The 15,319-nt window shown below is 42.1% G+C and overlaps 1 protein-coding gene across 1 annotated transcript in view; it reads left to right on the forward strand.

Moving 5' to 3' along the window:
* LOC124776276 (CD82 antigen) overlaps positions 1–15,319 on the forward strand; it is a 282,444-nt gene that overhangs the window by 154,739 nt on the left and 112,386 nt on the right. The window lies entirely within an intron of this gene.

The following is a 15,319-nucleotide window of genomic DNA, read 5'->3' on the forward strand; positions in this document are numbered from 1 at the left end:
CTGCTGGCAAGTTATTGAAAATGTGTGTTCCTGAATAATGCACACCTTTTTGTACAAGACTAAGTGACTTTAAATTCTTGTGAAGATTATTCTTATTTCTAGTATTGATTCCATGAATTGAGCTGTTGGTTTGAAAAAGTGATATATTTTTAATGACAAATTTCATTAAGGAATAAATATACTGGGAAGCTGCAGTTAGTATCCCTAGTTCCCTAAACAGGCTTCTGCAGGATGTTCTTGAGTTCACACCACATATAATTCTTACTGCACGTTTTTGTGCCCGGAAAACTTTAGCTTGGCTTGATGAATTACCCCAAAAAATAATCCCATATGACATTATGGAATGAAAGTAAGCATAGTATGCCAGCTTTTTCATTTTTATATCCCCTACGTCTGACAAAATTCGCATTGCAAACAGAGATTTGTTAAGACGCTTCAGCAGTTCTGTGGTGTGCTCCTCCCAATTGAATTTATTATCAAGCTGTAATCCCAAGAATTTAACACTGTCCACTTCTTCTATCTTCTTGTCATCATATGTTAGACATATACTCTTGGGACACCCCTTACAAGTTCTGAACTGCATGTAGTGTGTTTTTTCAAAGTTTAGTGACAAAGAATTGGCTAGGAACCAGTGATTAATGTCCACAAATATTTTATTGGCTGATCTTTCTAAGACTACACTTGATTTGCTATTTATTGCAATGTTTGTATCATCGGCAAACAAAACAAACTTGGCATCTGGTAATGTTACTGATGAAAGGTCATTGATTTACACAAGAAAAGGTAAGGGCCCCAAAATGGAACCTTGTGGGACCCCACATGTAATTAGTTCCCAGTTGGATGATGCCTGATAAACATGTATCAAGCTCTTTCCTAATAACACCCTTTGTTTCCTGCCAGAGATATAAGATTTGAACCATTTTGCAGCATTTCCTGTTACACTATACTATTCTAGTTTACTTAAAAGGATATTGTGATTTACACAGTCAAATGCCTTTGATAGATCACAAAATATACCAGTTGCCTGCAATTTTTTGTCTAATGAATTAAGCACATTTTCACTGTAAGTGAAGATAGCCTTCTCAATATCAGAACCTTTTAGAAATCCAAACTGTGACTTTGACAGTATGTTATTTGAGATAAGATGGTTATAAAGACGACGGTACATTACTTTTTCGAAAATTTTTGAGAATGCTGGTAACAGTGAAATTGGACGGAAATTTGATGCTATTTCTTTATCTCCCTTCTTAAACAGTGGCTTAACTTCAGCATATTTCAGCCATTCAGGAAATATTCCACTGATAAACGACTGGTTACACAGATAGCTTAATATGTTACTTAGCTCAGAATCACATTCTTTAATTAACTTTGTTGATATTTCATCATACCCACTAGATGTTTTTGATTTTAAAGATTTTATGATGGACATTATTTCTGTTGGGGTAGTGAGGGTCAAATTCATATTATGGAAATTACTTGAAATGTCTGGTCTAAGGTAATCCATAGCAGCATCTACCGAACCTGACAACCCCATCTTTTCAGTAACAGTTATAAAATGTTTGTTAAAAAGTTCTGCCGAATCACTAAAGGGGCACATATCGAACATTTGTGAATGCCTAAAAAAACTTTTTGAGTTTTTGTATGTGTGTGCAAAGCATTGTGAAAATATCTCAAATAATAAAGTTATTGTAGAGCTGTGAAATCGCTTCAATCATTTGTAATAACCCTGTAGAATATTTTTGTGTATTTTCCTTACAGCGGACGACTCCAGAAGATATTTGTTGCTGAATGTTTTTCAAGCAGTTCTTGTTGGTACATTAGGAGCGTCTGTCTGACTTCTGTAGTAGTGTAAGGTGGAAATTGTTTCTTGCAGGAGCCAAAGGGTACTTGTTGGATCAATCCATTGCGCAACTTGACAAAATAAAACCCACACACTCACAAGTTTGATAACTGAAAACTGCCGTTTACTATTAAAGTAGTAATTGACAAACTGCTATCTTGAAGTGAAATGTTCGTCTTGTACTTTGGTAAGTTTCCATCTCAGACTTAGTGTTTCAGCTGAGGTCACGAGCTGGAGAAAGTGCTTCCATGCTCGACTCTATATTGACTTCCATGCGAGGGCGCTGCTGTGCCGAGAGGGAGGGCATGTCAGATTAAAATTCTACCATTTGTCGTTGCGGGTCGCAGTGATACATCGTTCATGTCTGTGGTATCGTATGGATGTGCGTTACCGTCTGCAGTGTGGCGCCACGATCGTTGGACGATACCACACACAGTTCGTTAGTAGTAGCAGGTATCGAGGTAGTACAGAGTCAAATTATCGGTCATAAACCGAACTTCATGACATGTTCACATGGCTGTGGGACAAAGTGAAATAGTGTGTGTTGAGGAGTGAGCCTGGCAGGGGGGGGGGGGGGGGGAGAGAGCGGATGGGAGGGGGAGAGGACGTCTAGTGCAGTGCAATAAGTTCATGAATGAGCATTGTTTGAAAGCAAGGCCCCCCCTCCTGCGATATTTACCTGTGGGCCAAATGAAGGGTCAGGTGCACTCCATAAATGGTCAAACACTGAAAACGCTGTTGCTCCTATCCCTCAGTCCGAGTTGCTACTTGTCTGTTTGATAATTCGAACACATCGGTGGATTGACGTAAAAGGTGGCCATTTACTGCATCTCATGTGATGATCATTAGTAAATATCAATCCCGTGGCAGTCTTATTTTATACATTTCCCGAGTTGTGTTTTGCCCGCTATGTGCTTGACATGAGACTAAATTTGCAAGGGGACGAGAGCTGTAGTGTTTCCTACACTCATGAAATACTGGCCGTTCGCCACGAAACATCTGCTCTTTGTTATACATTTATGGCACAGTATGGTAAAAATAACCGAATTTCAGAAAAAATTGTCAGTATTACAGTAATTACGGCAGATTTATTTGATTTCTCATTTACTTTTGAATTTTTTTCCCGTGTTTCGCGTTCAGCGGTGACAGTTTCGTTCAAGAACTGGGGAGTATGGTTTCATGTGAGTGGTGTAAAATTTCTCGTATTCTCCTTAGCTAACTCTGTCAATATCCTTGACTAACTCTGTCCATATCTCTCTCTGTCAGTATTTCACCCTGACAGTGTCATGTCTTACAGGTGTATTAAGAGCTTATGAGATATACCCCAGGAAAATTTTGTTTTCGACCTTCGCCGTTTTACGATCAGGCATCTACATTACATCACTCTGTTTTGGCGACGTGTCATTCTAAATTGTTTGCCGGTAACATGATGTACATTTACCGGTTAAATATGTATGAGGGTACCGGTTAAATATGTACGAGGGTAAGTCAATTATTATCCGCAAAGTAGTTAAAAAAATTTTATTGTAATCAAATAGGAAACTTACAAGAACATCATTTTTCGTCATAGTCTCCTTGCATTTCAACGCACTTGGTCCATCGTTGTACAAGCTTCCTGATACCCTCATAAAAGAAGGTTCTCGGTTGAGCTGCGAGCCAGGAACGCACAACTTCTTTCAATGCTTCGTCCGAGGCCATTCGACGGCCCCTTAATGCCTGTTTGAGTGGACCAAACAAGTGACAATCAGAAGGGGCAAGATCGGGACTGTATGGAGGATGATCCAGTACTCCTAATTTCAGCTTCTGGAGCGTTTAACACAACCTTTTGACAGCAATCCTCGGCGTTTGCTTCGAATTGCAGGCTTTAGCCTGGCCTTAAGCATCTCACTGTAACGTACACTGTTTGTTGTTCTACCCCTTCCCCATAATGTTCAAGTACTGGACCTTGGCCGTCCCAAAAAACTGTAAGCATCAGTTTTCCTGCGGACGGCTGGGTCGTCAACTTTTTCTGTTTTCATTCCATACTTTGCTGTTTACTGTCCGGCTCGTAATGATCCATGTTTCGTCACTAGTAATAATCCTGTCCAAGAAGTTGCCCCCTTCGTTACCATGGCGATCCAAATGTTTTTGTGCATATGTCCAAGCGCGTTTGTTTATGCAACTGTGTGAGTTGTTTCGGGACCCACCTTGCACAAACTTTATGAAACCCAAATCTGTTGTGAATGATTTCGTAGGCAGTACCGTGACTAATTTGCAGACGATGTGCCACTTCGTCAACGGTTAATAGTCTAAGAGAATCATTTCACGTGAACGCTCAATGGTTTCTTCATTTTTGGGGGTAAACGGTCGTCCGGCTCCTTCATCTTGCTTAACACTTGTGCGACCATTTCGGAATTTTTCAATTCATTCGTAGACACTCCGTTGTGGCAAAATACTGTTCCCGTACTGTACCCAAAGTCTTAGATGAATTTCGGCCCGATACGGAATCCGACCGCAAAAAACAGATCACTGAGCGTTGCTCTTCTTTGGTGCAAATAGACGGAGGAGCAGCCATGATTGAACAGCAAGACAGCGATGACGAAACTAACCTAAGCAGCTTGAAAATTGCAAAGATATAACAACAAATAAACAAAGCATGCGTCATCAACGTAAAACGACAGTACTACCGAAATAAACAAAAATATAACTAAATTGCGGATAATAATTGACTGACCCTCGTAACTATTCTCGTTGTAAACTGAACAACGTTCTATACTCGTAGCGATATAAAAAACGCCGTTGATTTAGTGGAATGCGTACATAAACATAAAAACTTGGGATGTATTTCATTGAACATGGTTCTCCAATGGTTGATTCGAGAGTGTCATATGATCCCATGGAGGGCTATATGTGTGCGTATATAGGGTGTTTCCGTAAGAGCGTGCAAAAAATTTAACAAGACATAGAGGACGCTCCATTTAACAATTTGAGTTAGTGACCTGGGATCGAAGAAGCCAGCTTAAGGAGATAATAGGAATAAAATCACATTACTGTGTACTTTTTTATTTACATTAGTTTCAGTTAACTGCAAATAGCATCATTGTCACAATGAGCGTGCCATTTCTGCTGTATCTTACAAAATATGCTGAAATTGACGGCCATGAACCTCAATACAAGCATGACGTCTGAGAACAAGTTTCTGACTAACCCAGACAGTATCCCTGGTGTGTTTCGAATCACATCACAGGCAGCTACAATTCTGGCCCTAATTCCATCTCCCTATCCACTCGGATCTCATACACAATTGACTTTAGATACCCTCATCGAAAATCATCAAGGGATTTCAGGTCAGGTAACCTCGCAGGCCATGGAATAGGATCTCCCTTTCCAATACAGCGACAAGGAGATACAGCCTTGAGATGGTTGCAGACACCCCCACTGAAATGAGCCGGTGCACCTTCATGTTGTATGCACATCCTCTAACGAAGAGCCATTGGTATGTTCTCCAACTCTTGTCCGCAACGCGTGGGATAGTGGCTAGCGTTGCTGCCTCTGGATCACGGGTTCTATTCTCGGCCGGGTTGGGGGGTTTCTCCGCCCGGGGCTGGGTGTTATCATCTCATTAACATTCAGGACGTGCCGAGACTGGAAATGGAAAGATTTTGAACTTGTACGGGTGCTGATGACAACGATGTTGGGCGCCCCACAAACCAATATCATCATCATCATCATCATCATCATCCAACTCATGTAGATTTCTTTGCAAGGTAGATCTCTTTGTAGGAATCTAAAGTACAGGTGGCCATTCAGATGGGCAGGTAGAAGATATGGCCCAATGATATGGTCGCCTACAATGCCGGACCAGATATTCACTGCAAAACGTACTTCATGGTTTGACTGTGTTGCAGCGTGAGGGTTTTCCTCATCCCACACATGGGTGTGCCTGCTGTTCGAAATACCATCACGATCAAATGAGGCTTCGTCAGTATACAGCACGAGTTGGTGGAAATAGGGTCGATCAATCCATTGTTGGAGCAACCACTGACACAATGCAACCCTTGGTGCAAAGTCAGTCACAAGCATTGCATGGACTCGTGGGTGTAATTGTTGTTCGTGGAGTACTTGCCACAAGGTAGTATGTGCAGCGCCAATTTCACGTTTAATACGGAGAGTACTTGTAGTGGGGTCCGCTGCAATTCATTCAAACACCACTTCTTCAAAATCGGGTGGTCATGTTGCCAGGACCCTCATATCTTCTTTCCAATGAACCAATCTCCCGCATTCGTCGATCGAAACACTCATTGTGACCGATAATGCCTGTTAGGAAATCGTCCACTGTACAGCTTCCAGCACCGAAAGCAGCACGTACTTCCCCAGACACAAGGTGCATGTCAATAAGTTCTGCGAAATTGCACCGGTACTGCTCCATCGTATTGCACTGTACGACTGTGAACAGCACTGAATAATGAATGGGTGTGTAGTAGATTCATAGCACGTTCTGTCATGGAATATGGTAAATAGAGCAAGCCCATCTTATGGACAAACACAGTAAACAAAACATACATCATGACTTCTTAGTAATCAGGATCATTCTCCTTGTTTCCTTGCAGGAAATAATGTGCATGTAAATAAACAGCACAACATGTGTAATCTTGTATGCATGACAGTTGTAAACAAACTGGAAAACGGTAATGCAAGACAAAGCAGTAGACAAGTTTACTTCAATATCTCCGTAAGCAGGCTTCTCCGACCTTAGGTTTTCTACCTCATATCCTGCACACTGGTACGAAAGCACCCTGTATGATGCGTTTTTTATGTTTACGTACGCATCCCACTGCAGCAATAGTGCTCTTTAAATTGCTGACGAGTACGGGGAACTGTTTAGAGTTTACTAAGAGAAGGTATATATTTGACAGTTATATGTTATGGATAAGCACCTTAAAATGGCACACACTCGAAATCAGCTGATAGTGTGAAATAAATGGCTGATCTTGATACAGCAAAGAGGGGAAAATGGAATTGTCTTTTGATAAATTTGTCGCTGTGGCAACCAATGTGCAAAAGCTTGTATAAATTTACATGATATTTCTGAAATTAACACTTCGACGGCCGGCGACACCACAGTGGTGTCGTACGCGAAATAGCGGTCAACAATCGGCGACACCACAGGTGGTGTCGTGTGAGCATAGTATCGCTCAGTGGCCGGTGGCAGCCCTTCAGTATCTTTTTAATTCTGTTGGTGTTTTGTTTAGGTAACAATACATTACACACGTCAACAAGTTTTTTGTTTTTATAAGAAGTTGTGCACTTTCACCATGGCAGACGAAAGAGACGATAAGAGTATTTACGACGAATGCGCGGACGTCTTGTCTGACGTTCCGGACGACTAGGCAGATTGGGAAGAAGACACTGGATATCAAAAAAATTAAAGTGAAGCAGAATCGTAGGAAGATAGGGAAATACGTCGAAGAAGAATTCGACGAACGCTACGGTTGCAACTGATTCGGAGGAATCAAGCGAAGATGGTTTACTGAGGACCAATAATAAATTCGAAGGATCTCCGGGTCCACGCATTTCCCAAAGATATGCAGAGGGGCGTGGATATCGTAGAATTATATACTGGGAACGATCTATTTGAAAATATTAGCAACGAAACCAACAAAATTGCAATAGAAGGAAACTGGATAAAAAATGCCAAATTTGTCGACGTTAAGGTATCCGAACGTAGAAAATTGTTTGGGCTTGGTATCGTTATGGGAATCGTTAAAAAAGGCAAGGAACGATGATTACTGGTCAACGAATCCACACACACACACACACACACACACACACACACACACACACACACACACACACACACACACACACACACACACAGATATTTCGCAAAACGATGTCCCGCAGCCGATTCAGACAAATATTATCATTTTTACATTTTTCCGACAACAATAATAAACCGGATACTGCCGACCGGCTTTTCAAAGTACAATTAGTAATTGATTATTTCTCCAAAAAGTTTAAAGTAACGTTTAATCTAAGTTAAAACATCTCAGTTGATGGAGTGATACCTTGGCGTGGACAGTTTAGAGTTTATAATCCGTTAAAAATTACGAAATATGGCATACTGATTCGGATCCTGTGTGATTAGAGTACGGGATACATTTCCTCATTCAAGGTATATTCCGGCGCTGGACAGCCTTCAGCAAATACAGTGATGGAACTATAGACATCTTATGGAAAGTGGCATCATCTCTACGTGGATACTTATTATAACAGTGTAGAACTTGCAGAAAAGTTACTTGAAAAGAAAATTCGAGTTTGTCGAACGATATGGCAAAATAGAGGATTTCCGGAAAAATTAAAGTGCGCGAAAGTCAATGTGTTTGAATCTTGTCATCAACGAAAAGGTGACAAGCGGCCGGCGATAAGCCAAGTGATTCGAATTAACGCTGCCGGCGCCAAGCGAATAAATTTGTACGAGACGTGCGGACGGCAAAGTGTTAACATTTATTCACACACTTAGCTTATGGGAAACTGAATACTCCTTGATGAAAAACTTCAAATGATTCCAATGTATCAGAGAGAAATAATTGATTTTGTCATTTAGAATCAATCGTGATGCAGCGAAAACTGAAGAGTTCTTATGAATCTGTAGAGTACTCGATGCCATAGACATTCTTAAACAGTTGAGTGGAATTAAGAGAATTTTAGAAGTCCACTGGTTCGGTCCAAATGAGGTGTCGTGGAAAAACGAGTTGAATGTTCTAGGTTAGCTATGACGGCGGATGGCTGAAGGAAGTGAGTTAACTAACTCGGCTTAAGTACTAGAGGCAGACTTGACCGAACAGTTGCTAAACTGCCTCAGCGCAGTTGCGCAGTTTCCAGCACTCAGCAGGGCGCGTGCTGTAGACGTTTGGGGCCGGCAGTATCTCTGTTCACACACTCCTATCAGAGCCATAAACTGCCGCGGCTCACTTCCCTTGCAACAGCCGAGTTTGGTCAGCCTTCGCGGAAGAGGCGACGCAGTCGTCGGACCACTGAATCACTACACTGTTTGCTCAACAATTCAACAGATCCACTTCGATGTTCCCCACACTCCTGACACTGTCCAGGAGCTCCATGCACAGGAGCCACTGCTAGAATAGCGGCACGAAACTTGTCCCGCAGTCTGGTCAGTGCCACAGACTGCTTGCCTGCAAATATAGGGACACTAAATTTCCACCGAAGATCCTCACTATGAACTTCAGATATCCCATTCCACCTTCGGGTCAAGAGGGACTAAAAACAACATTAGCGGTTAAGAATCTGATTTTTATTGTTATTATTTCCATAATAAGAAAAAAGCCCAGTTGGATTATGTTTGATCAATTGCCAATCAATCACTGGCAGCAGCCACGTTCATTAAATGTCTTTGAGTAAATCGCTCCGTACACACAAAGCGGCGTGACCACAAAAACATGACGGCAGAAAAGTTATGCCACGTTGAGATTCCTTGGAAGAATACTTTGGAAGTGTTCACTCACTACGGGGAAGCTTACAGAATCCTAGTTTGACCGATACCTGAATATTGCTTGCCAGTTTGGGATCCGTACCAAGAAAGATCCAAAGAACAGGAGCGTTAAAAGTTCGTTCTAATAGGTGCGAAAGAGTCACGGAGATGCACAAACAGCACCAATGGCAGACGTTGAACGAGGGGCATTGTGAATCACGGCTTGGTTCACTGTTAAAATCAAGAATGCGTACGCTCCAAGCAGGGCCAACCAATACGTTGATTTTTTCCAACGTTAGCCGTGTTGAAAGATCAGTGAAGAAGGTAAAATTAGATATTCAGACTTACTCAGGTTTACTAACATGCCTCCCGAATATTTCGTTCATAAAGGAGGGTATTACGAGGGTGGCGACTACTGATAAATACAAAAGTTTTCTGCATCGGACACTTACTTTGGAGCTACACCTTTTGATGCTTCATACTTCTATCTTCAGGTGGAGAGTGATTTATTTACATAACTGGTGCTGGTGAATGGTACAGACGTCTTTTCACAGCAGCAGACCAAGGGACAGTGTAGGTTATGTTGGGTCTTCGGAATAGTAAAATACCTGCATAATGCTGCCTACTGTCTGTCCTCTCCATTGTACATCATGTTTACACTCTGGAGAGGACATACAAGAGCCAGCAGCATGCGAATATGTTACACTATGCCGCCCTCAAAAGACGCAACATAACCTACACCGCCTTTGGTCTGCTACTGTGGAAAGAGGTCTGTACTCTTCACCAACACTAGCTATGTAAATAAACCATTCTCCACTTTAAGATGGTGCGAATCAGAAACGCGTAACGGTAAAATAAAAAATTAACTGACGCAGAAAGTTGCTGTATTCGTAACAGTCCTCATCCTGCCCCCACTACCAAACTTTTCCGGCATTTTCACAGTTATCACCTTCTTCCACTTGATACGTTACGGAAATCTCTCCCTCCCTTCCTCCAGAGGCCAGAACAGGCGGCAGTTGTCGAATGTTTGAAAAAGCAGCCTCAAGTTTTCATGGTTAGCCTCTGCAGTACGCAAAGGATACGTACAAGAAAGTGTATAATATTCACTTGGACACAACAGTCATGTAGCGCTACCGGCCTATTCCTGCGTTTCCACTCTCTTTCACTTCGTACATTATGGAAATTGTTCGTACACTATACGACCAACGAGCGCGTTCAGACGAATAAACTCCGTTAAATATTTACAATGTGGTGGTTATACGTATGAGTTAGTTTTATGTTCTTCCCACTTTAGGTTTATGAGCTATGTGGAACTAGCGATAGCTCCGTAAGTGTAGGGTTGCGTGAAATATAGTGCATACTTTCCGGTTTTTCTCATTTTTATCTGTACGTCGTTTAATTTTCCGTACATAGAGTAGTGACAGGATTGTGTTTCACACATACGCAAGAACAAATAGCATTTTCTTTAGGCTTTTTTCCTGGGGGGGGGGAGAGGGAGGGGGGGAGAGAGAGAGAGAGAGAGAGAGAGAGAGAGAGAGAGAGAGAGATTTTAGGCGAAAAGCAGTAACATATGATAGGACGTCGTAACAAAAAGATATAGTCTGAGGGGGGAAGAAAAGCGTCCCACAACCGGCTAACTCATATCGTTACAATAATATTACCTACAAGTTTTATTACTTCAGAGCAAAATAACCTTTTACCTCGCGATTCAATGCCGGATTTCTTATCCGCCTTTTAGAACCTCAAAAGTCGCACGTAGGCTAATCTGACTTTTGAAATACATCTCCGTTACTCACAACTGTTAATTCGTGGCGCTTGGCGACTAACTGTTAACGTAACGGTGGTGTTTCTTTGGTCGTCCCGCCGCAGCGAGCTATCAGGAGCCCGCCTCTCCCCTTTCACAGGCCTAATTGAAGGCTCCATCAGCTTTGTACTTCAAACGAGCACCTGCAGCTGCGCCGCCTCTACCAGAAGCTCGCTTTGTGATGCAGTCAATGGAGGTCTCGTTCATTGTCACGCTTCGTCTGTCGGAGAAGGTGGCTGCGACGCCAGAGCGCTCTGCCGCCTTTCCGAGAAATCAAATGAAACAAAGGGCACGCGCCGGCGAGATGACATTACTGGGCTTCCAGTTGCCCACTAACGACCACGCGAGCTCCCGGCGTTGCTGCAGCCCCAAGCGGCCGTAGAGGCCCACTATGAAATTCTTTCTTTGTGAAGATAGGAATGAAGTGCGGCTAACCGTTCATTACTCAGGATAAATGTGCAGCAGCCAGTCGCCATTTATGATATTAAATTTATTACCAAAACCTTCTCAAGAAGTTGCTCATTTTGTTTACCATATAAAAAAAATTGGTAGATCCAATATTTGTTCTGGAACCCGGATTTTATTACTATTTCGTAAGTATGGCTACCGAAATATGTACAACACAGTGCGTTGTAAACTTTGTGTGTGTGTTAGGCTGAACGCCTTGTAGCATAGCGTTCATCATGTAAACTGCGGACGGAGTAGCGACAGACTTGTTCGGCACTCTGGTAAAAAAAAAATCGTATCAGGTAGTCTTAAGAAGGTTTTATGTATTTCAGCTTACAGCAAATTTCTGTATGCAGAATATATACAGAGTGATAATAAAAGTTCCAGGTCAAATATCTGGAAAAAAAAACATTGCTCAGAATAACACCAAATTCGAGCGGAAGACTATCGGTAAGCGCCATAACGTAAAGTGGTTCCACTATAGATGGCAAACGAATCGCAATACGACAGCTATAGTGTGGGTCGTACATTAACCTGACCATAGTGTGGAGTGTGCAATGTGCATTACTGGACAAGTTTGGTATTCAACAGTTGTGGCACTGGTAAGCCCATCAATCACGGCAAGGATGTATCGCATCGGATGGGAAAAATGGTGTTCAATTGTCCTGGGGCTAAATACCGCATAAGCTGCATTGAGGTAGCAAAGTCGAGCGTCTCACCCGTCAGACGCAAACTGAAGAACAGCCGTGCATCAGGCATCTTTTATTTTGCATATTTTTCCTCGTACATCGTTGTGTCCATATAAAGTTCCCCTTTTCTTTGATAGTATTCCGATCAAATTTGATGTCACTCTGAGCATTTTTCATTTTTTTACTGCGGTTTGAAACTGGGACTTCGATTCTAATCACTCATGCGTTAAATTTTACGTTAGTTTGCATGCATAGGAAAAAAAATTACGTAGCTGGAAAAGTCGGGTGAAATCCAGGTACAATGAGGTGGGGAGGGGGGGGCGAGGGAAGAGAATTGAATTCAGGTTCCGGTTCGTTTTTACTAATTTCAATTAAGACTTTGTAGCGCATTGTCATGCTTAAAGTTGAGTAACCGTTGGGTAAAGATCGTCCAATTCAAACCACCGTGCGTCGTTGCTATAACGTCTATTGGTATCACATTCCAGTGTCAGCAGTTGAAAGCGTGTTACCGCGAGGACGTATTTGGGGTTGGGGAGACAAAATGTTTTTGTCCTTGAAACTCGAAACTTGGGGATTTCAGAGGCTGAGGGTTGTGGATGATGCGGGCCGCAAGTGCGGCGGGGTGGATGCAGGGCAGGATCCGTGGTGCCATTAGTGTTTAATGGGGCGTAACTGGGGCACCGTGCTCAGCTGAAACGCAGTAAACGCCAGGCATAACACACATACTGTTTACACAACGGCGCGCCTGCTAGTTAATGCTACTCAGTACAGCCAGTGGCGATCAGTAGGGCATCTGCCTAGCCTAGCCGCCTAATTCTGAAAATTCGGCCCATGCATGTCACAATTTAGCCACGACGAAGTATTTATTTCTCCGCGTAAACATGAATTTCGAGGAGAAATTGTGTACTGAACAGTCGGAACAGAAGTGGGTAGGGGGCCACGCAGGAATGATAGTCAATCATGACCATAAACCAGCAAAAGGCAATGAAATGACACAAACACAAGATTTCAAAGTTTCTCAAACTGAAATTAACAGCATCATTAAAAAAAACTTTCCAAAAGTGGGAAAGCAGTTGCAATAGATCTAAAAATGAGGTAACAGTAAAAAACGAGGTCATATCTCGGAACATATTGGTTTACTTCGTTCAACGGAAACAGAAGACTTAACAACATAGATAAAAACAATATGATTTGAATAAGGCTCATTAGTCATCTAAATTTAAAGCAAGCCTATTGAGCTCCTGTTTTGTCTCTGTTTACATGCGACACATCTTTCGAAAGACGAAAACCGAATTAAGATGTCGTGTTTACATGTCCCGGCCTGAAGCGGATTTGCTAGCCCAGTTAATTGTGGCGTCTGGAAGTCAGCAGTCCCTGTTTCTGACTGTCTGCACATTCCCTATTTCTGTTTATTTAGAGGTATACAGTTTTGAGCTCAGTCTAATGTGCCTGCTTCTCGTTCACTGCACAATAATTCCCCGTCCATATCAGTCGAATATTTTGAAAGCAAGACGTAACTCGACAGTCCAAGAACGCTTCAAAACCGGTTGCGTTTACATGTGAGCGAAAATACATTTCGAAATTGAAAAACCGGCAACTAGAAGCCGATTTCCAGAATCGATTTTGAAGTGTTCACATGACCACCCAGAGGCGGTACTGGGAAATCGGTTTATGAAATCCTGTTTCGGGAGCCCATGTAAACGGTGTGTGATAAAACTACAGAGATTTGAAGTAGTTTTTAGGATTCAGTACCGCAATCGGTTTTAGTGGTTTCGCGATGCAAAAAAGTGGTTTCTAAGTAAATACAATCAACATACTCTCATTTATGCCTCACAGTTTGTTATTCGCAAAGTCTCATCAAAACCCACAGAGTACTTCCCGTTTACATAGAATCATAAAAATTTGCCAAGAAGCAAGGTTTCACAGTACAGCCAAAGGAAAAAATACGAAAATTTTTAATCTGTAATTACACAAAAAATTGTCGTTTGTTGTGCGACTTCAAACTCGAAAGTTTTGAAGTCTGGGACCGATATCTTGCCGATATCAGTGTCAATTACATGCAAAAATCGTAGAGATCCCCATTTCCGGAATGGATGGGCTGTCTATAAATATAATAAACTTGGTACGGAACCATCAGTGCGCGAGCTCTATTCACACCTGGTCAATTTTTTAAATTATAGGCGCTAAGACAGTGGCTTTTAGTAAACTGTGGCCAACAGCTACAAACTTCTGTCCACTATTTGCTATCCACGAACGGTTTGAGAACGCATGAAACAGCTCAATGTGTGACTGCAGTTGTAAACGTGACCCTAAACCCACTCCCGCATCGCCATGGGTTTTATGCGCTTTGGTGGCCCTCCATTTCCCATTCACGAAGGATGTTGCGGTTTCTACATGCTAGGGTTCAGTTTGAAAATCTGGATGTCAAAAAGGTCATCGCACCAGCGTAGTTCTTATTAGAACTCAGTGAAGCGGCTGGAAATCGTTCGCCGTAGTGGCAGAGACCGGCCAAAAGTTTCCTTCGAGAAAGTTGTAGAGCTTCCTTTAACGTTCTCGCACATTTATGAACGCTCTCGCTGAACTGTAAAGAAATTAGTGAGTGAGAGTATTTCACATTAGTTTGTTGGGTACTTTAGTAGATTTGAGAACATTTATGCGTATCTTTGAGCTTGAAATACATGTTTAAAGCTTTTTTTAGTTAATTTTTATGATCATTTCGAATGTTCTGGAGTGGTCTCAGAAAACAAATCGAAGACTGAACGAAGTGGGTCTTTTCCGGCTAATAAATACAATATACATTGCTTGGTTCATAATCAAGACGTAACGTGGAACGACTGGGACTTAATAAATAACTGTCGTGTTTGATTTAAACTCCAGAGTTGTCAAGACGTCCATCCTTCGGTGGTCTTCTTGGACTTCAATCAACTAGTTTAGAGCGGGATATTTTCTCATCCTTCTCCGGAGTTCCTTTTATACCTTTGTTTATGCAACTTCTTGCCAAAATCAGTCAGGATGTGGCGTAGTCAGCTGTTTCAGCTGTTCTTGACCTGACATGCCATTGACAAGTATGA

Source organism: Schistocerca piceifrons, chromosome 2, assembly GCF_021461385.2.
Source record: "Schistocerca piceifrons isolate TAMUIC-IGC-003096 chromosome 2, iqSchPice1.1, whole genome shotgun sequence".
Classification (NCBI taxonomy): domain Eukaryota; kingdom Metazoa; phylum Arthropoda; class Insecta; order Orthoptera; family Acrididae; genus Schistocerca; species Schistocerca piceifrons.